Below are 21,428 nucleotides of genomic sequence, written 5' to 3'. Positions count from 1 at the left end.
GAGGTGGGTCAGATTGACCAAATGTGTGCTGGTGTTGTGAATGGCTGCTTGCAGGCCTTAGAGCCAGGAACAGAATGTATTCAGCCAGGAGCAGTGCAGTTTCCTCTGTTAAGCGTGGTCCAAGTTTAAATTATTGATATGAATGGTAAACAAGAGTCATCCCAGCACAGAACATTGAAGAGCTCCAATTCCCGTCTTCTCTCATTCATTTGTTTATTACCTTTTCAAAGGAAATCTAAATATATCACATCTACAAGTTTACCTATGTCTACTCTCTTAGTTAGCTCTTCAAAGAATTCTGGTCAGTGGCATGGTAACACAGAGGTTAGCACTACTGCCTCACAGCACCAGGGACGCAGGTTCAATTTTGGCCTCGGGTGACTGTCTGTATGGAGTTTGCATCATCTCCCCGTGTCTGTGTGGGTTTCCTCCGGGTGCTCTGGTTTCCTCCCACAGTATAAAGATATACAGGTTAGATAGATTGGACATGGAAAATTGCCCCTTAGTGTTCTGTAACGGGGATAGGGTGGGGGCCTGACCCTCTGTCATGTGCTCTTTCAGAGGGTCGGTGCAGGCTGGATGGGCTGAATGGCCTCCTTCTGCACTGTGGGGATTCTCTGAGTCTATGAATTGATTTGGTCAAGAATGACACGTCCATTTCAAGTCCATGTTAACTATTCATTCTTCTATTTGTTTTTTAGAGTCTAGATTTTTTTAGTAGGAATTCCATTATGTTTCATACAACTTATGTGATACCAAATTGTCTATAATTCCCAGGACATGTTATATTTCCTTTCTTAAGTGCAACATTTCTCTTAATTTTATTTTAATTGAGATTTCTAATCACATTGTTGGATGTCATTTCCTGTCTGACTTCACTCTCTTTCCTGGCTTCTTGTGGTTTTGCATCAAGGATCCTATCAGAAGCTGAGAAAGATAAAATCCAAAAGTCTATGAAAATTGATAAAATAATCATCTCCCATTGGGCACAATGGGTAAACTGATCTCCTGACCCAACGATCGTCCAACAATCAAACTGGATCTCGAGAATTTCTGACCCCTTTGAGTTCCCAATCCCCCCTGCAGCCTGCGGCAACGTTACTGGATTCAGGAGCCTCAACGCAAGGGGCAGGGTTCTGACCCTCTGGTGGCCAGAACATTCCAAGGTGGCTTTCTGAGATTGTCAACTCTGCTGAGGCACCGAGTGGGACCTCTTCACATCCCCCTCAACATCACCACAGGATTCCCATTGGGAAGCTCGGATCACTCACACTAATTAGATCAGGAAACATGCTCACAAAATTCATGACTGAAGCATAGAGGCAGAAAAATGCCTGGAGTTGTGTCAGAGTCACTTCAGCCTTCAGCATCTGTACATTAAACATCCTCCTCAGTGTGCTGACCCCCTCAGCAATCCCTACACCTCCCATTCCCATTCACACAGACAGCAGTAAATAGGGGCACACATTTGGGGGAAAGGCTTCAAGGGGGTGACTGTTCCTATGAGACGGATCAGGCTCCTCACGGACATGAAAGGGGTCTGAAGGATTTTGGGATGATAATTCAGGAGCAGTTTATGAATGGTGGATTTGAGGAAGAAATCCTCTGGCAAATTAATTCCCTCCATTTAACATTCCAGGACGGAAAATAATCCAATGAAAATCATCGTGCAAATCAGGAGAAATGGGAATTAAAGAATCAACGAGGTTTTGTTAATTTTAAAATTAAATTTAGAGTACCCAAGGAGCAATTTGGAATGGACAATCCATCTACCCTGCACATCTTTGAGTTGTGGGGGTGAAACCCACACAGACACGGGGAGCATGAGCAAACTCCACACAGACAGTGACCCGGGGCCGGGTTTTAACCCAGGTCCTCAGCTCCCAAGGCAGCAGTGCTAACCACTGTGCCACCTTGCCGCCCAACGATGTTTTGAACATGAAGAGTGAGACAATTGTGTCTGTGGATTGCCGGCTGCTCGAGTTTCAGAGTGGGATCACTGAGCTGGGGGCTCAGTGTTGTCTCTGACGCTGTATTTTCCCATTGAACCATGAGAACCCCAAACTATCCCAACTCTTATACAGGAAAATCTGACTAAAAATACACATCACCCCCAATAACCAGAAAATCAACTCAAAAACATAACGATGTGCAAGCAGCCCCAGGTTACTTACCCACCGCCATACAGAGGGTGAGAGTCAGAGCAGAGAGAGCTGGGCAAAACATTCCAAACAAAGTCCTTTTGCAAACACACAATTCTTGTTTCTTTCACATACTCTTCTATTAGATTTTGCTGTGAAAGATTCCAGAATGTCTCAATATTACTTCCTTTTTTTACTTCTAGAGGTGTGACAGCACGGTGACATTGTGGTTATGACTGCTGCCACACAGCGCCAGTCACCAGGGTTAGCAATGCTGCCTCACAGTGCCAGGGACCCGGGTCAGCTGCTGTCTCACAGTGCCATGGACCCAGGTCAGCACGGCTGTCTCATAGTGCCAAGGACCCGGGTCAGCACAGGTGTCTCATAGTGCCAGGGACCCGGGTCAGCACAGCTGTCTCACAGCGCCAGGGACACAAGTTCAATTCCAGTCTTGGGTGACTGTGTGGAATTTGTACATTCTCCCCGTGTCTGCGTGGGTTTCCTCCGGGTGCTCCGGTTTCATTCCACAGAGAAAAGATGCACAGGTTAGGTGGATTGGTCATGCTGAATTGTCCCTTAGTGTCCAAGGCTATGCAGGTTAGGTGGATTGGTCATGCTAAATTGCCCGTACTATTCAAAAGCTTACATGGTGACATGGGGATAGAAGTTGGGTGGCACGGTAGCACAGCGGTTAGCACTGTTGCTTCACAGCTCCAGGGTCCCAGGTTCGATTCCCGGCTTGGGCCACTGTCTGTGCGGAGTCTGCACGTTCTCCCCGTGTCTGCGTGGGTTTCCTCCGGGTGCTCCGGTTTCCTCCCACAAGCCGCGAAAGACGTGTTGTTGGTGAATTGGACATTCTGAATTCTCCCTCTGTGTACCCGGACAGGCGCCGGAATGTGGCGACTAGTGTTAACGTAAGCCTACTTGGGACAATAAAGATTATTAAAAAACAAAATTAAGTGTGGAGGAGTGGGCCTTGGTGGGGGGCTCGTTCACAGGGTCAGTATAGACTCAATGGGCCCAATGGCCTCCTCCTGCACTGTCGGGAATGTTTCTGTGCTTCTCTGATTCATTCCCATGGAACAGATTGGGTTACTGAGGGATATTAAAGTGGTTTTGGGGATGATAATTCAGGAGCCCCAGCAGCAGACTTCAGCAAGGTTCACCCTGCGTCTCCACAGATACTCGGAGAGCTCGCCAGTACTGACCAGTGGAAATGGCTCCATTTTATTCTATAGACAATGGTCTCCATCCCCTCACTCTGATGATGTTTTTTTAAAATAAATTTAGAGAACCCAATTCATTTTTTCCAATTAAGGGCCAATTTGGCGTGGCCAATCCACCTACCCTGCACATCTTTGGGTTGTGGGGGTGAAACCCACGCAAACACGGGGAGAATGTGCAAACTCCACACGGACAGTGATCCAGAGCCAAGGTCAAACCTGGGACCTCGGCAACGTGCTAACTGCTGCGCCACCGTGCTGCCCTCCTGATTCCAGGGATGGCAGGACTGACGTATGAGGAGAGATTGATTAGGTTAGGATTGTTTTCGCTGGAGTTCAGACGAATGAGGGGGGATCTCATAGAGACTTATAAAATTCTATTTATCTAATTCTAGTCGCCGTAAATGCCATCTTATTGATCGAGATCGGAACTCCTCTGAACCTTGAATGAAAATTTGAATGGAACCTCTGCCCCTCCCACCCTTTCCTCAGTCTCGTCTGATCCCTAATTGGCAAATATGTCTCCTGCAAGAAGACTACTTCTGCGCGGAGAGTCCGCAAATGAGTAAACACCCGAGACCTTTTAACCCGACCATTACCCCCTCACCTTCCCTTTCTGTGGTCCACCTTGAACTTGAACACAAGGAAGTGCGTGACAATGAGCTACCTGTGAACCACTGACCCGAGAATACAGGAAGAAAGAATAGAATTGTACATTTGCAAAAGGACTTTGTTTGGAATGTTTTGCTCAGCTCTCTCAGCTCTGACTCTCACCCTCTGTATGGCGGTGGGTAAGTAACCTGGGGCTGCTTGCACATTGTTATGTTTTTTAGTTGATTTTCTGGATATTGGGGGTGATGTGTATTTTTAGTCAGATTTTCCTGTTTAAGAGTTGGGATAGTTTGGGGTTCTCATGGTTCAATGGGAAAATACAGTGTCAGAGACAACACTGATCCCCCAGCTCAGTGATCCCACTCTGAAACTCGAGCGGGCGGCAATCCACAGACACAATTGTCTCAGTCTTCATGTTCAAAACATCACATTGTCCCGGTTCAGTGACGAGGAACAGTTATTGAAAAGAGTTATTGGAAGACTGATGCCACCTGTGGGATCACTCCCCACAGTGAGGTCAACACCATCAGGGTGAGGGACAGCACGGTATCACAGTGGGTTAGCACTGTTGCCTGACGGCGCCAAGGACCCGGGTTCGATCCCGACTCTGGGTCACTGTCCGTGTGGAGTTTGTACATTCTCCCTGTGTTTGTGTGGGTTTTAAAAGTTTATTTGAAAAAAACTCCCTGGAATCAGTCTGGTAAACCTTTACTGCTCACCCACGAGAGCAAGAACATCCTTCCTCAGAAAAGGAGGCCAAAACTACACACAACATTTAATAAATGTTTCATTAAAGTTTTCCAATGAACGTTTTACATAACAAAAATAGGAATACAGATAGTAATAAACAATAACAAGAAACATATCCCAAAGTTTACAGTGAAACTACTGACACAACAGAATTAAAAAAAAACAGAACAAGGTGGGTTTTGTCTCCATGCCCAACTCACATTGTATCAACACTACCCCCACCTGAACCCCCCGCCCCTCCCCCCCAGGATGCTGCTGCTGCTGACACTTACGGATCCCCTCGAAAGTCAAGGAAAGGTTGCCACCGCCGGGAGAACCCCATCAAGGACCCTCTCAAGGTGAACTTTATTCGCTCCACGCTGAGGAACCCCGCCATATCGCTAACCCAGGTCTCCACACCCGGGGGATTTGAGTCCCTCCACATTAGCAAGATCCGTCACCGGGCTACCAGGGAGGCAAAGGCCAGTACCTCGGCCTCTTTCGCTTCCTGCACTCCCGGATCCTCCGACACCCCAAATATCGCTACTGTTGGACTCGCCTTCACCCGAGTGTTCCAAATCCTGGACATCACCCTCGCAAACCCCTGCCAGAGTTCTTTAAGTGCCGGGCATGCCCAAAACATATGGGCATGTTTCACCGGACTCCCTGCACATCTCGAGCAACTGTCCTCCACCCCAAAAAACTTACTCATTCTTCCCGCCGTTATATGCGCCCGATGCACCACCTTGAACTGGATTAATCCGAGCCTGGTACATGATGAGGAGGAGTTCACCATGCTCAGCGCGCCGGCCCATAGACCCTCATCCAGCTCCTCACACAGCTCCTCCTCCCACTTGCCCTTCAAATCCTCCTCTGAGGCTTCCTCCACCTCCTGCAGCTCCTGATATATGTCCGACACCTTCCCCTCCCCTACCCAGCTGCCAGACACCACCCTGTCCTGGATCCTACGAGGGGGTAGCAGCGGAAATGTCCCCACCTGTTTTCTAAGAAAGTCTTGAACCTGGAGGTACCTGAACGCATTCCCCGGGGGCAGGCCGAACTTCTCCTCCAGCACCTGCATGCTAGGGAAAGTCCCGTCTATAAACAGGTCTCCCATCCTCCTAATACCTGCCCTATACCAGCCTTGGTATCCCCCATCCAACCCACCCAGAGCAAATCTGTGGTTATTCCATATCGGGGTCCACACCGAGGCCCCCTCCTCTCCCCTGTGTCTCCTCCACTGCTCCCAGATCCTCATTGCTGCTGTCACCACCGGACTAGTGGTGTATCGCGCCGGCGAGAACGGCAGCGGAGCCGTAACAAGTGCCCCTAGACTGGTGCCTCTACACGACACCACCTCCAACCGCCCCCACGCCGCCCCCTCCTCCATCATCCATTTCCTGATCATGGCCACATTGGCCGCCCAGTAATAACTGCAGAAGTTCGGCAGAGCCAGTCCACCCACCCCCCGCCCCGGCTACGCTCCAGGAATACACTTGTGACTCGCGGGGTTTTATTCACCCACACAAATCCCGTCACAATCCTATTCATCCGCTTAAAGAAGGACTTGGGGATGAAAATGGGGAAGCACTGAAATACGAAGAGGAACCTGGGGAGAACCGTCATCTTCACAGTCTGCACCCATCTCGCCAAGGAAAGTGGGAGCATATCCCACCTTGTAAACTCTCCCTCCATCTGCTCCACTAGCCGGGTTAAGTTGAGACTGTGCAGGGCATCCCAGTTCCTGGCCACTTGTATCCCCAAGGACCGAAAGCTCCTCTCCACTAACCTGAGCGGGAGCTCCCTCAGTCTCTCCTCCTGGCCCCTACCATGGACCACGAACAGCTCACTCTTCCCCACGTTCAACTTACACCCCGAGAACCTCCCGAAGTCCCCCAGGATCCGCATGACATCCCCCATCCCCTCTAACGGGTCCGAAATATACAACAGCAGGTCATCCACGTAGAGGGAGACCCGGTGATCCTCCCCTCCACGGACCAGCACCCTCCAAACCCCCGAAGTCCTGAGCGCGATGGCCAATGGCTCAATTGCCGGGGCAAACAGCAATGGGGACAGGGGACACCCCTGTCTCGTCCCCCGGTGCAGACTGAAATATTCCGACCTTAGCCGGGTTGTGGACACACTCGCTGCAGGGGCCTGATACAGCAACTTGACCCACCCTATAAATCCCTCCCCAAATCCAAACCTGCCTAGCGCCTCCCACAGATACTCCCACTCAACCCTGTCAAAGGCCTTCACCGCGTCCATCGCAGCCACCACCTCCACCCCCCCCACCCCCCCAAGCCATCATGATAATATTCAGGAACCTCCTCACATTCGCGTTCAGCTGCCTGCCCTTAACAAACCCCGTCTGGTCCTCCCCAATCACTCCCGGGACACAGTCCTCTATTCTGGTGGCCAGAATTTTTGCCAACAGCTTGGCATCCACGTTCAGGAGCGATCTCGGCCTGTAGGACCCACACTGAAGCGGATCCTTCTGCTTCTTCAGGATAAGCGAGATCAATGCCTGCGACATTGTCGGAGGGAGGATCCCTTTCTCCTTTGCCTCATTGAAGGTTCTCACCAAGAGCGGGCTCAACAGCTCCGAGAACTTCTTATAAAATTCTACGGGGAAGCTGTCCGGGCCCGGGGCCTTGCCCGTCTGCCTGCCTGCCGGCCCCCTGACTACCTCCTCCTACCCAATCTGGGCCCCCAGTCCCTGCACTCGCTCTGCTTCCACCCTTGGGAACCTCAACCGGTCCATGAACCGTCTCATCCCTTCCCCCTCCCCGGGGGGGGGGGGTGGGGGGGGGGGGGGGGGGGGGGTCCGACTTGTATAACCTTCCATAGAACTCCCTGAAGACTTCATTGACCCTCTCTGGGCTCAGCACCATGTTGCCTTCCCTATCCCGCACTCCCGCAATCTCTCTGGCCGCCTCCCTCCTGCGCAGCTGGTGCGCCAGCATCCTACTCGCCTTCTTCCCATACTCATAAACTGCCCCCTTCGCTTTCCTCAGCTCCGCCTCCGCCTTCCCCGTGGACAGCAAGTCAAACTCCGCCTGTAATTTCCGGCGCACGTTCAACAGCCCCCCTCTGGGGCCTCCGCGTACCTCCTATCTACCCTGAGTATCTCTCCCACCAGTCTCTCCCTCTCCGCCCTCTCCTTCTTCTCTCTGTGGGACCTAATGGAGATTAACTCTCCCCTACTGACCGCCTTCGGAGCCTACCAAACCACTGCCACCGTCACCTCTCCTGTGTCATTCGTTCCCACATAATTCTCAACACTCCTCCTTATCCGCCCGCACACCTCTTCGTCCGCCAGCAGCCCCACATCCAGTCGCCAGAGAGGGCGCTGACCGCGTTCCACCCCAGTCGCAGGTCCACCCAGTGCGGGGCATGGTCCGAGACTGCAATGGCCGATCTTTCTACCCCCTCCACCCTCGGGATTAACTCAACACAAAGAAGTCTATTCGCGAATACACTTTATGGACATGGGAGAAAAAGGAAAACTGCTTCATCCTTGGCCGTGTAAACCTCCAGGGGTCCACTCCCCCCATCTGGCCCATGAACTCCCACAAGGCCCTGGCCTCCTCCGGCCTCTTTCCTGTTCTGGATTTGGAACGATCCAAGCCCAGATCCAAGACCGTATTAAAGTCCCCTCCCATAATCAGTTGACTTATCTCCAAGTCCGGGATCCTACCCAGTACACGCGTCATAAAGTCCGCATTGACCCAGTTCCGGGCATATATATTCACTAACACCACCCGAGCCCCCTGCAGCTTGCCACTCACCAATATATACCTGCCCCCCTTGTCCGCCACGATACTCCCCGTCTCAACCGCCACTCATTTACTGACCAAAATAGCCACTCCACTGGTCTTTGAGTCTAACACCGAGTGAAACACCTGTCCAACCCATCCTTTCCTTAGCCTCGTCTGGTCCGCGAGCTTTAAGTGCGTCTCTTGCAACATGGCCACGTCTACCTTCAACCCCTTCAAATACGAGAACACGCGGGACCGCATGACTGGCCCATTCAGGCCCCTCACGTTCCATGTGATCAGCCTGCTTGGGGGGGGGGGGGGGGGGGGGGTAACCATCCCCCCATCCCGCCGACTAGCCATCTCCCTTTTTCGGCCAACCGCGTGCCCCGGCCTCCCTCCTCCAGCTCTCCCCCCGGCCGACTCTCCATCCATACCCCTCACCTGGCTCCCCTTCAGTCAGCAAAGCAGCACCCCTCCCCCTTCCCCCCCCAAACCCCCCTCCCCCCCCCCCAAACGCCCCCCCCCCCCGGCCAAGCATCCGCTTAGCTCTGGTTTCCCCCCCATTTTGCTTCCGTGAGTCAGCTCACCCATGCTGACCCCGGCCGCTCCCGCCTCTATATATCCACCCTTAACTTGTTGCCCCCTTCGGGCCACCCTATCAGGGTAGAGGGGCAAGCGCCATCTGGGACCTCCCCGTGCCCCGGACAGCCCGTCCCGGGCGATTCCCACCCCCTAGCACCGAACACCTGTAAAACAAAACACCTGGAAAACAAGCAAAACAAACAACAAACCCCAACCAAACTAGGGCAGACGTGCCCATAAACTTATGCTTTACCCGCAGTCCTCCCCTCGGTCCCACCCCACCCGCACATTTCACCCCCATACAACAGTCCCTTAGTTCAGGTCCGGCTTCTCCTGCCTGATGAACGACCACGTCTCGTCTGGGGTATCAAAATAGTGTTGCCTGTCCTGGTATGTTACCCACAGTCTCGCCGGGTGCAGGAGCCCAAACCTCACCCCTTTAGCGTGAAGGACCGCCTTTGCCCGGTTAAACCCTGCACGCCTCCTCGCCAGCTCATCTCCCAGGTCCTGGGAAATTCGGATCTCGCCACTCTCCCACTTCCTGCTCCGCTCTTTCTTCGCCCAACGCAGGGCTCGCTCCCGGTCTGCCAAGCGCTGAAACCGTATCACCATCGCCCTCGGTGGCTCGTTTACCGTCGGCTTTCCAGCGAGAACCCTGTGCGCCCCATCCAGCTCCAAGGGCCGTGGGAAGGCCCCCGCGCCCATCAGCGTCCCCAATATTGTGGCCACGTACGTGCTCGCGTCCTCCCCCTCCGCTCCTTCAGGAAGGCCCAGGATCCGCAGATTGTGGCACCGAGATCTGCACTCAAGGCCATCCAGCCTCTCCTGCCATCTGTTATGGAGCGCCTCGTGCGCCTCCACTTTCACCGCCAGGCCCAGGATCTCGTCCTCGTTCTCCGCCACCTTCCTCCTCACCTCCTTGATCTCCTTTTCTTGCGCCTTCTGGATCACCACAATTCTCTCCATGGAGGCCAGCATCTCCCTTTTCAGCTCCATGAAGCAGTTTTTCAGGAGCTCCTGCTGTTGTCTGGCCCACTGGGCCCACACCTCCCGATATTCTCCGGCCGCCATTTTGTCCTGCCGGACCTTCTCGACCTTCTTCCCCGGGTTCGCGCATCTGCCGGCTCCGCACCTGGTCCTCTCCATGCACCAGCGGGGGGGGGGGGGCTCTCCCACGTCTGTTCCCATGCCGGTCCCTCCTGTTAATTGCCGCCGCCGCTCCTTTTAGCGGCCCGAAACACCGATCCCGGCGGGAGCTGCCGTTCGCGTGACCTAGCAGGTCATGGCCGCTACTGGAAGTCTACACACAATATTTAGGTGTGGCCGCACCAAAGCCCTGTATAATTGCAAAAACACATTCCTGCTCCTGTACTCGAAACCTCTCGCAATGAAGGTCAACATGCCATTCGCCTCCTTTACCGCCTGCTTTACCTGCATGCTTACCTTCAGCGAATGGTGCACAAGGACACGCAGGTCCCGCTGCACACTCCCCTCTCCCAATTTACAACCATTCAGGTAGTAATCTGCCTTCCTGTTTTTGCTTCCTCACACTTATCCAAATTATACTGCATCTGCCATTGATTTGCCCACTCGCCCAACCTGTCCGGATCATGCTGTAGGATCCCTGCATCCTCATCACAGTTCACCCTCCCACCCAACTTGGTGTCACCTACAAACATTGAGATGTTACATTTTGTTCCCTCATCCAAATCATCAATATCTCTTGTGAATAGCTGGGGTCCCAGTATCGGTCCGTGTGGTACCCCACTAGTTACTGCCTGCCAATTTGAAAAGGACCCAATAATCCGTGCTCTTTGTTTCTGCTCTCCCAACCAGTTTTCTATCCACCTCAATACACTTCCCCAATTCCATGCACTTTAATATTGCACGATAATTTCTGATGCGGGACTTTGTCAAATGTCTTCTGAAAGTCCAAATATACCACATCGACAGGCCCCTTGTCAACTCTACTACATACATTTTCAAAGAATTCCATTTGATTTGTCAAGCATGATTTCCCCTTCATAAATCCCTGCTGACTCTGACTGATCCTGCCACTGCTTTCTAAATGTCCCGCTACAAAGTCCTTGATAATGGATTTGAGAATTTTCCCCACTGCCAATGTTAGGCTTACTGGTCTATAATTCCCTGCTTTCTCTCTGTCTCCCTTTTTGAATATTGGAGTGACATTAGCCACCCTCCAATCAGCAGGGACTGCTCCAGAGTCTATAGAATCCTGGAAGGTGACCACCAATGCATCCACTATTTCCAGAGCCACTTCCTTCAGTATTCTGGGATGTAGATTATCAGACCCTGGGGATTTATCCGCCTTCAGTCCTATCAATTTCCCCAACACCATTTCTCTCCTAATATTGATCTCCCTCAGTTCTTCCCTCTCACTCAGCCTTTCAATCTCCAACATTTCTGGTATCTAATTTGTCCTCTTTTGTGAAGATAGAACCAAAGTATGTATTCCATTGCTCAGCCATTTCTTTGTCACCAATTTTACATTCCCCCATTTCTGTCTGTAGGGGGCCGACATTTGTCTTTACCAATCTCTTTCTCTTCATGTATTATAGAAACTGTTATAGTCTGTCTTTATGTTCCCTGCAAGCTTACTTTCGGACTGTATTTTCCCCTTGTTAATCAATCACTTGATCCTTTTTTGTTGAATTCTTTACTGCTCCCAATCCTCAGACTTGTTATTTTTCTTGGCCAATCTGTGTGCTTCTTCCTTGGATCGGATACTATCCCTAATTTCCTTTGTAAGACAGAGATTGGTCCTCTTACCCAAGCGAGACAAGCAAGGCCAGCAGCGCGGGTTCAATTCCTGTACCAGTGACAAATCCCAAATTTCTTTACCCGTCAGTCTGGCCTCAATAAAAGTCGAGATGGATTTGCAGTTACAGCATTAGTTATTTTATTTAGCTTGCAAGCATGTTTCATTTCACAGAAGCATAGGACACATCTAGTCTCCTACATCCCGGAAAGCGAATGAACAAAGAGACAAAGGGATCTCTGCAAATCAATTCAAATGGTATCAAGTTTCACATACACGATTCCCATAGGTCAGCCTATACCCCTCCTGGCCTAGTCAGACATTCTGATTGGCTCACTTCCAATCCCTTCCTCTGGCCCCTATTACCCAGCATCCTTTTCTCCTCCTATGGTGGACACACCTCTTCCTGCTTTGCCATGCGGTCTGAAATCCTTTGTCTGTTAACTCACCAGAATGAGACTGGCCTATCTCTACATTACAGTAACTAATATCTCTAAAGTAACTATTTTATATCACATTCGAACTATCCAATCCATAGCTACGGTCCCTCATCTAAAAAGATCTGTCACTGCATTTCCAATTCCTGGCGTGGCCCCCCTTCATCTGCTGCACCCTCATAGATTTTGACAGCTAAGATTTTAGGGGCGTTGATCTGTTCCAGTGTACCCCACATTCTACCCATCACACATTTAAGGATGGCTGGGCCCACAAAGATGCAGCCGATAGCCACCACTAAATACATGACCATATTTATCAACCAGCCCTTTCAACCTCCAAATCCCCAGTTACCCCAAATGCCAGGATCCTGCATTCCGTCCAGGTGATCCCGTATGTGATCCATTAATTTAGTGATGTTAGCGGTCAAGTCCTGAACTCCCATGATACACTTGCCCTGCACTATGGCGCATACCCCACCCTCACGGGCCAGAAGATAGTCAAGAGCATACCGGTTCTGCATTGCAAACAACCGTAGCTGAGACAATTCCTTGGTTATTGCCCGAGGGCTCCCAAGGTTTCATTTCCCAAGATGGTAAGGCCACAAATAAAATAATTCCTATTGCTGACAGCCAAGGAACCCCCCACACCTCCCAGTGTCAAGACGCTCAGAATCCCCCACCCGGCTGAGTGGCCCCGGTTGGGTGCGAGAACCTGAGGTTTTTTCCAGTTCTCGCAAAATTCAGCCGAGACTGCCCGGCGTGCTAACTGATTATGCAGCTTCCACGCCGCAGGGCAGGGGACTGTGGTAGGGACTAGAGTCCCTATAGCAATTTGGCGGGGAAATGGGGGTGACAAAACATTGGTCGCTGTGCCATTAAATAAAAAGTAGTATCCTTGTTCCGTGTGCAGGCTAGCATCACAATCAGTATATCGGTTGTGTAAGGATCCCCCAGTAGCCCAGTTTATCCAGCTTCGAAACGCCCATTTGGGCCGCCTAGCAATGCGGAAAGCCCGAGTCCCAACAGTGATATGAGAGACATTCGCCCAGCCACAAAGGAGCTGGAGGCCGGCGTTCAATGGAACGCAAGTGGTGTTGTAACAAACGCATTGGCCAGACGCCTGGGTGATATGGCACCTCCTGTCCGTACAGGTGGGGAACAGACATGTTATATTCGTTTCCACCTCTTCCAGCAAACAGCCGTATCCTTCACTGCTGAAACAATTCTCGTACGACCGGGAATCCCTATTGGGAGTGAAGTGGCTAGGTATATACGCCCTCCACCGTTGCAACCTATCATACTGTGAATGGGAATTATCCCGAGGAAGGGGAAGGCAAATAGCCGGTGGTGCTGAACCCGGATCGTAAGGAAGAGTGACTTGCTCGGGCAGTGGCTCGGAATGCTGACAATGAACCACTGTTTGGGGAGTGCCCCAAAGCGGTGAAACAGAAAATAACCTAGACACTGCTGCGGGGTTCGGATAGCAGACAACCCGTCCGTGGCCATACAAGCGATGGTAAATCTGGTAGAAGAGATTCATACTACCCAGGTTTTCCTCAGTTTGGCCTTTAACTAACTTAAGTGTATCTCCCGGTAACCTACGTTCTAGCTGTACTTCCCTTCTCACACGCCCCGTCCTCTCTCTAGTCCCTCTCTCTTTCTCATAGCCTCTTCCTACGCTCTCCTGACGGCCTGATGTTACCTTTATTGCACCAATCTTAACACATCCAAAATCAAATTTACATGTACTCCAAAAACAAGGCAATGTTTCCATAAAATATTCCCTTCCCATCGCCGGGACCGGTGCAATTGCTTCATGAGTCCTGCATTCTCCTTAACTTTGACGACCTTCCATGAGTCGATACCATGTCCTCGTATATGGGGGCAGCGAAGAACGTCACCTTTGCATAGGTGATGTATCCTTGTAGGTTGGTTGGGGTTACAAATATAGATAATATTCCCCTTTTCCATGTCCATCGCCAATAACACTCCAAGCGAAGTGAGGCCAAATATCACACAGACGGTGCGTAGCCACCCCATCATGCTCCACACCTGGAAAATAGCACAGGGAATGATTTTCCGCATCAAGACTTTAACCACAGTAGCAGCTTTATTATCGATAGTCGGATACGTCTTGACCCATCTGCTGAACACATCCACAATGACCAAAACATATTTATAACATTGACACCTTTCCAACTCAATGTAATCCATTTGGAGCGTCTCAAAGGGACCACTGGGCAACGGGGTTTGCCCCATCCCACAAGGGATACCTTTTCCGGTGTTATATTGCTGACAAATCAAACACCGATTACTGATACTCTGGGCCAACCCCTGCATTTTAGCACATTCAATGACCCATTAAGCCAGTACATCAGACATACAAGTCTGATGTGCTGGCGTGGTCCATAAAGAGGAAACAGAATCATATGTACAACCTAACCGTTTCCACATTTGTTTATCACTCTCAGGAGCGTCCTCCTGTAACCTTATGACGTCTTGGATGGTTGGCATTGACTTGTCAGAAGCAGACATATTTATAGTAGATCATTTAGTCTGACTTAACATTTTAGGCACCATCACTTGCTGAATTTGCACGGCTGTCCGCGCTGCACAATCTGCTTGTTCATTACCAACGTCAACTGGGGTCTTACCATTTGTGTGGGCAGCGCATTTAATAACGGAAATCTGTGCGGGCATAAGAAGGGCCTGCAGTAAGTCATTAACTAAACCCCGGTGGGATATTTGACCACACATAATCATGTCAGGTTGTTCTGACGAAATGTCACTCAAATCGCCCCTTATTGTGGTAGTTTCCTGAATCAAGGCTAAACAGTCGTGGCCAGGTGTGTCTTCATGGACAGGGGGACCACTAAGAAAACAGGCTGGATTGATAGTGGTACAGTGGTTAAATGTCGGACGTGGATTGTTCAAAAGGTATACCTCATACCTATTCTGACTAGCTGCGGTAAGATGCTGAGTCTGCAGTTGCCTCAGGAGTGTGATGACCGAGTGGGAGCTATACACCGTAATATCCTGTTGGAGGGTGAGAGCATGTAACGGCTATGCGATGGCATTGATTGAACGTAAATCCTGTACTAATCGGTACTGGTCTGGTTTGGCTGGTTTAGGCACAGCAAGTATGAGGGTGTTACATTCTGATTGGCAAGGGACCAAAATACCCTGTTGCAACAGCTCATGAATTAATTTGTCTATAGACGGAGCAGCTTGGGATTTCAGGGGGTATTGCCGAATGGAAGGTAGCTTTACATGATCCTTAATCGTTCCTTTATAGGTGTAACATTTGTCTTTCCCACTTGTGATGGGTATTTCGCCCAGACCTGTGGATTGACATATTCCAAAACATCATGTCCCCAGTGATGCTGCAGTCGAGTGTTAATTGTTTCAGGGACCTCAAAATATGTTCTGGCAGTGCCGTCTGGCATGACTTCAAGTGCGTACTCTGTTGGATCTGAATGATCCACTGCCCTCCTTACCATTTGCCCCAGATCCCTGGCATGGTACTGGTCGTGGACCTGACGTGTAATATGAGGGCTTACCGAAGCTGACTGTGGCCATAAATGTGGTGGTATTGTAACAAAATTGGCTGTACCTTCTTTTCCCGTGACTGTGGCTGTAACCTTGACTGGCCATTCGGTCCCAATTAATGGCCGGTATTTGTCCTCCAACTCCCTGTTTTGTCCAGTTCTGTCATAGGCCAGGGTAACGTGATGCAGTGAATGTTCAATGTCTAACGTCCACCACTGGGTGGTGATAGAAATATAGCACTGTTGTCTCATCCTCCATGATTTAACCGTTACCCCCTGGTCTCCGCACTCTAGCTGTAGCTGGAAGATACACAGTAAATCTCGGGCCAACAAGTTACAGTCCAATCCAGTAGTCACTACAAACTGATGATCTGCAGACTTATTCTCGTAAGTGACTGTCACAGGTTCAGAAATAGGATACTCACACACCTGTCCTTGGAACCCCGACAATTGCTGCGTGTGGTCGGATAGTGGTAGTCGAAGTTCTGATTGCACAGAAGACTTGGCTGCTCCAGTGTCGATTACAAATGTGTGATGTTGATCTCCTATCTGCAGAGAGATAATAGGTTCCCTGTCCGATTGGAGAGTCCTTATGACTAAATTAACTAGTCAATCCTATGTTGGGAAAGGGTTTGCCTGGGAGAAGTCAGTGTATCTCGTCTGTCTTCCCCTTGGTGGGTACCCCCTCCTTTGGGTCGGATAATCTCTTTCTACTGCCTGTCTTTTAAAGGGGCATTCCTGTTGCCAGTGATCTGCACGGCCGCAATTAAAACATGCATTGCTCCCTCTATATCTGCCCCGTCCTCGTCTCCCAGTAGACCAATGGCCCCTCAGAGGGTCGGCGGTTGTAAAGCTGTTGCTGCATACGGTGGGCCATAAAAAGGAGCTGAGGGTCCCTTTGGGTGGGTATGGTTTCCTCCCTAATCGGCAACTGTCTCCAAATCTCACCAGGGGGCACTCTAGCTATTTCCTCTGGTTCTTCCAAGACTTCGACGTCCCTCCCTGTCACTAGAGGGAGTTCTTTCTCTTCAAAATCATCTGTTGCAGCTCCCTTTGTTCTCGAACCTTGCAGTTTCCCGTTGGTTTGGAGGGATTTAGGTGGTATGCTTAATTGTTTTTGGTTAGGATCAAGCCCTTCTCTCGCTGTCCAAGATCTGGTCCTAGAGCTAACTGGGCTTGCGGAACAGAGCTCCTCTTTCTCTACTGATCGTGAAGATGGTAAATCAGGACCCACACTATCACCCAAAAGGGCTTGAGTTACTAGCATAATTGGAATCTGGGGAGCAGTGACTGGATATCAATTATTATACTCTGGTGGTTCTGGAATTAGTGCAGACAATGCTACAGGTGCAGTCGGAACTTTTAGTGACTTTTCTAAATTATTGAATTTATCATTTTCTGTCAATTCAAGGCCAGCCATTGAACTACGTAGCTCATCTTTTGTTTGACCCTCGCCTTTCCTGTCTCTACTTGCGCGTTTTTTTTTTTTCTTGGCAAAACGATTGAAAAGGTTCTAACAGTGTTTTTTTTTTAAACATAAAAATGTTTGAAAATTCAAATTGAATTACTGCAACTTGCAAGCTTAGCTCTGATCTCAACTCAGAACTAAATCTACGATTTGCTTAACACAAACTTGTATAACATTTACAACTTAATTAATTCTTTATCTTAACAATTTTTCTTTTAACAAGTTTTTCTTACATTCACAAATATGTTGGCAAAGTCAACTATCATCTCCAGATTTACACTTTTTAAAATGGTGTCAGTGATCTTCTTTAAGTTTCTATTCATTCACAAATAAAATGAGATAAACATTATTTCAAGTAAGTAAAACTTAAGAATCTGGCAATTTCAATCAATTGCTTTCGAAAATAATAACTTTTATCAAAGAGGTGGAGAAACCCACTGGTTTCCTTTAATTAATTCAAAACATAACTTTGCTGGAGTTCACTGACTCAAAGGAAAGGTATCCGATTACACGACAGGCTGCTGCTGTTATCTCAAGGCCTGAGTGAGAAGCACAGTCTGTCATCTTTAACTTTGGCTGCTGCTGGTAACCGTTTGAGAGACTTCTGCTTCAACCAATATGCAGCATTCCCCACAATCTCAACTAGTCCTCAGAACTGCGCCCTTCGCCATCACAGTCCAAGGGTACAATTTTAGCTTAATCAACTATATATTTAAAACACTCACACATGGAATTGAATCATCTTCAAATTTAAAAACAGTTATACTGGACTGAACCTTCACTACTGAAGTCCCATCAACCCTTAAACACATATACTCGACCGAACCTCCACTACTGAAGTCTCATCAGCCCTTAAACACATATACTGGACTGAAACTCCACTACTGAAGTCTCATCAGCCATAAAAACACTTATACTTGGAATTGAATCATCATTTTAGATGTCCCATCAACCCAAAAACATAACCCAAGCCGAATCAACAATATGAAATCCCATCAATTAAATTTCTAATCCCCAGACTGACCTTTGATTTCGTCGAGACGATCTTTCCGTACCAACCGCGAGTGACCAGACTAATCAGACGATAAGAAGAGGGGAAAAAGCAATGCGCGGTGATTTTCCAGCTATACATTGTGGGCCCCTTCTTCCCACTCTCCCTGTTCATAATCAGTCTAATTCTGATTTCGCAGTTGGTCAGAACCGTCTTGAGAAATCCCGGGTTTTCGGCACCAATTGATAAATCCTAAATTTCTTTACCCGTCAGTCTGGCCTCAATAAAAGTCGAGATGGATTTGAAGGTACAGCATTAGTTATTTTATTTAGCTTGCAAGATTGTTCCATTTCACAGAAGCATAGGACACATCTAGTCTCCTACATCCCGGAAAGCGAATGAACAAAGAGACAAAGGGATCTCTGCAAATCAATTCAAATGGTATCAAGTTTCACATACACGATTCCCATAGGTCAGCCTATACCCCTCCTGGCCGAGTCAGACATTCTGATTGGCTCACTTCCAATCCCTTCCTCTGGCCCCTATTACCCAGCATCCTTTTCTCCTCCGATGGTGGACACACCTCTTCCTGCTTTGCCATGCGGTCTGAAATCCTTTGTCTGTGAACTCACCAGAATGAGACTGGCATATCTCTACATTACAGTAACTAATGTCTCTAAAGTAACTATTTTATATCACATTCGTCACCAGCTGAGGTTATACATTCAGGCCTCGCCTTCTCAACCTTGCCCCTCGCCTGAGGTGTGGTGATCCTCAGGTTAAATGGGCTGACAATTGGCAAATAACATTTGCGCTACACAAGTGCCAGGCAATGACCGTCTCCTACAAGAGAGGATCAAACCATCGGTCCTGGACATTCAATGGCATTACTATCGCTGAATCCCCCACAGTCAACATCCTGGGGGTTACCATTCATCAGAATCTGAACTGGACTAGCCATATTGATATTGTGGTTACCAGGACAGGTCAATGGCTAGGAATCCTATGGTGAGTAACTCACCTCCTGACCCCCAAAGCCTGTCCACAACCTACAAGGCATAAGTTAGGAGTGTAATGGAATACTCTCCACTTGCCTGGATGAGTGCAGCTCCAACAGCACTCAGGACAAAGCAGCCCGCTTGATTGCTCCTCCTTCCACAGATATTCAAACCCTCCACCACTGACAAACAGTGGCAGCCGTGTGTACCATCAACAAAATGCACTGCAGTAACTCACCAAGGTTCCTTAGACAACACCTTCCAAACCCACAAGCACTACCATCTAGAAGGACAAGTGCAGCAGATACCTGGGAACACCACCAGCTGGGGGTTCCCCTCCAAGTCACTCACCATCCCGACTGGGAAATATATCGCCGTTCCTTCACTGGCACTGGGGCAACATCCTGGAATTCCCTCCCTAGCAGCACAGTGGGTGCACCTACACGCCAGGGACTGCAGCGATTCAAGAAGGCAACTCACCCCCACCTTCTGAAGGGTAACTAGGGATGGGCAATAAATGCCGGCCTAACCAGCGATGCCCCGTAAATAAATATAAAAATATTTAAATCCCCAACCCCAAAGTTGTGAGTGAAGTGCAGCTCGCCAGGTGAGGCCCTCCCTCTGGTGTCCAGTGTTGAATGGGACCGGTTGAATTATCTGTCGGTGGAGCACCGTGAACATGATTTCAGAGAGCTGGGTGTTTGATCAGCATATCTGAGACGCAAAGGGGTAACCGTGGTGCCAAACATCCACCCGGCACCGACCCGGCACCCGGCATCGACCCCGGCACCCGGCATCGACCCCGGCACCCGGCATCGACCCCGGCACCCGGCATCGACCCCGGCACCCGGCATCGACCCCGGCACCCGGCATCGACCCCGGCACCCGGCATCGACCCCGGCACCCGGCATCGACCCCGGCATCGACCCCGGCACCTGGCATCGACCCCGGCACCCGGCATCGACCCCGGCACCTGGCATCGACCCCGGCACCGACCCCGGCACCCGGCATCGACCCCGGCACCCGGCACCCGGCATCGACCCCGGCACCCGGCACCGACCCCGGCATCGACCCCGGCACCCGGCATCGACCCCGGCACCACAAAATCCCCTTCCTAACATTCAGGAGCCAAAATTGGGAGAGGGAAATGACAGACTAGTCAAACAGCAGCCTGACACGGTGATACTGACACGGCATCGACCCCGGCACCTGGCATCGACCCCGGCACCGAGCCCGGCACCCGGCATTGACCCCGGCACCCGGCATCGACCCCGGCACCCGGCATCGACCCCAGCACCCGGCATCGAGCCCGGCACCCGGCATCGACCCCGGCACCCGGCATCGACCCCGGCACCCGGCATCGACCCCGGCACCCGACATCGACCCCGGCACCACAAAATCCCCTTCCTAACATTCAGGAGCCAAAATTGGGAGAGGGAATTGACAGACTAGTCAAACAGCAGCCTGACACGGTGATACTGACAGACCCCAGACACTGTCACCATCCTTCAATATGACCTGTCTCACCGACAGGTCACACCCAGCAGAGGTGGTGGTGCCGTTGTATACAGTCGGGATTTAGGTGTCCGGGAATCCCCAGTGTTTGTCCCAGAGGAACTGTATGAACATTCTCTGGATTTCTGTGACAGAGTCAGGGAGAGGGCCCAATGTGACCAGCCGGTACCACAACATGGAGGCAATCAGCTGGTTTATGACCAGAACTCGGCCCCTGTAAGACAGCACTCGGAGCAGTCCTGTCCACTCTCTCAGGCGAGCGGTGGCCTTGGCCTCCAGCTCCTGCCAGTTAGCCGGCCAGGATTCCTCAGCCGGACAAAGATGGACGCCCAAGTAGAGGAGGCTGGTCCTGCTCCAGGTGAAAGGCCTGATCTCCTCTGGGAGGGATGTCCATCCGCCACGGACTGACCCGGAGTCGGGAGCACTCGGCCCAGTGGATCCAGGGAGGAGACGCAGCTTCCGCTGCAGGTCAGCAGGGTTCATGAACATGAGGACATGTCATCAGCGGAGGCCAGAAGGACCACTCCAATGCCCAGCTGGCACAGAACCAATCCCGACCACCTCTTCCGCAGGAGGCGCTGAACATGGGTTCAACAACAGGAAGACTCCTTCAATCACCACCAGAGACAATGATTGGGTTCAAC

At 50.4% G+C, this 21,428-nt stretch overlaps 1 long non-coding RNA gene across 1 annotated transcript in view; it reads right to left on the bottom strand.

Moving 5' to 3' along the window:
* LOC140411409 (uncharacterized) overlaps positions 1-21,428 on the bottom strand; it is a 41,790-nt gene that overhangs the window by 2,233 nt on the left and 18,129 nt on the right. The window lies entirely within an intron of this gene.

The sequence above is a fragment of the Scyliorhinus torazame genome, chromosome 1, assembly GCF_047496885.1.
Source record: "Scyliorhinus torazame isolate Kashiwa2021f chromosome 1, sScyTor2.1, whole genome shotgun sequence".
Taxonomy (NCBI): domain Eukaryota; kingdom Metazoa; phylum Chordata; class Chondrichthyes; order Carcharhiniformes; family Scyliorhinidae; genus Scyliorhinus; species Scyliorhinus torazame.
This window is presented reverse-complemented; position numbering and strand designations above follow the sequence as displayed.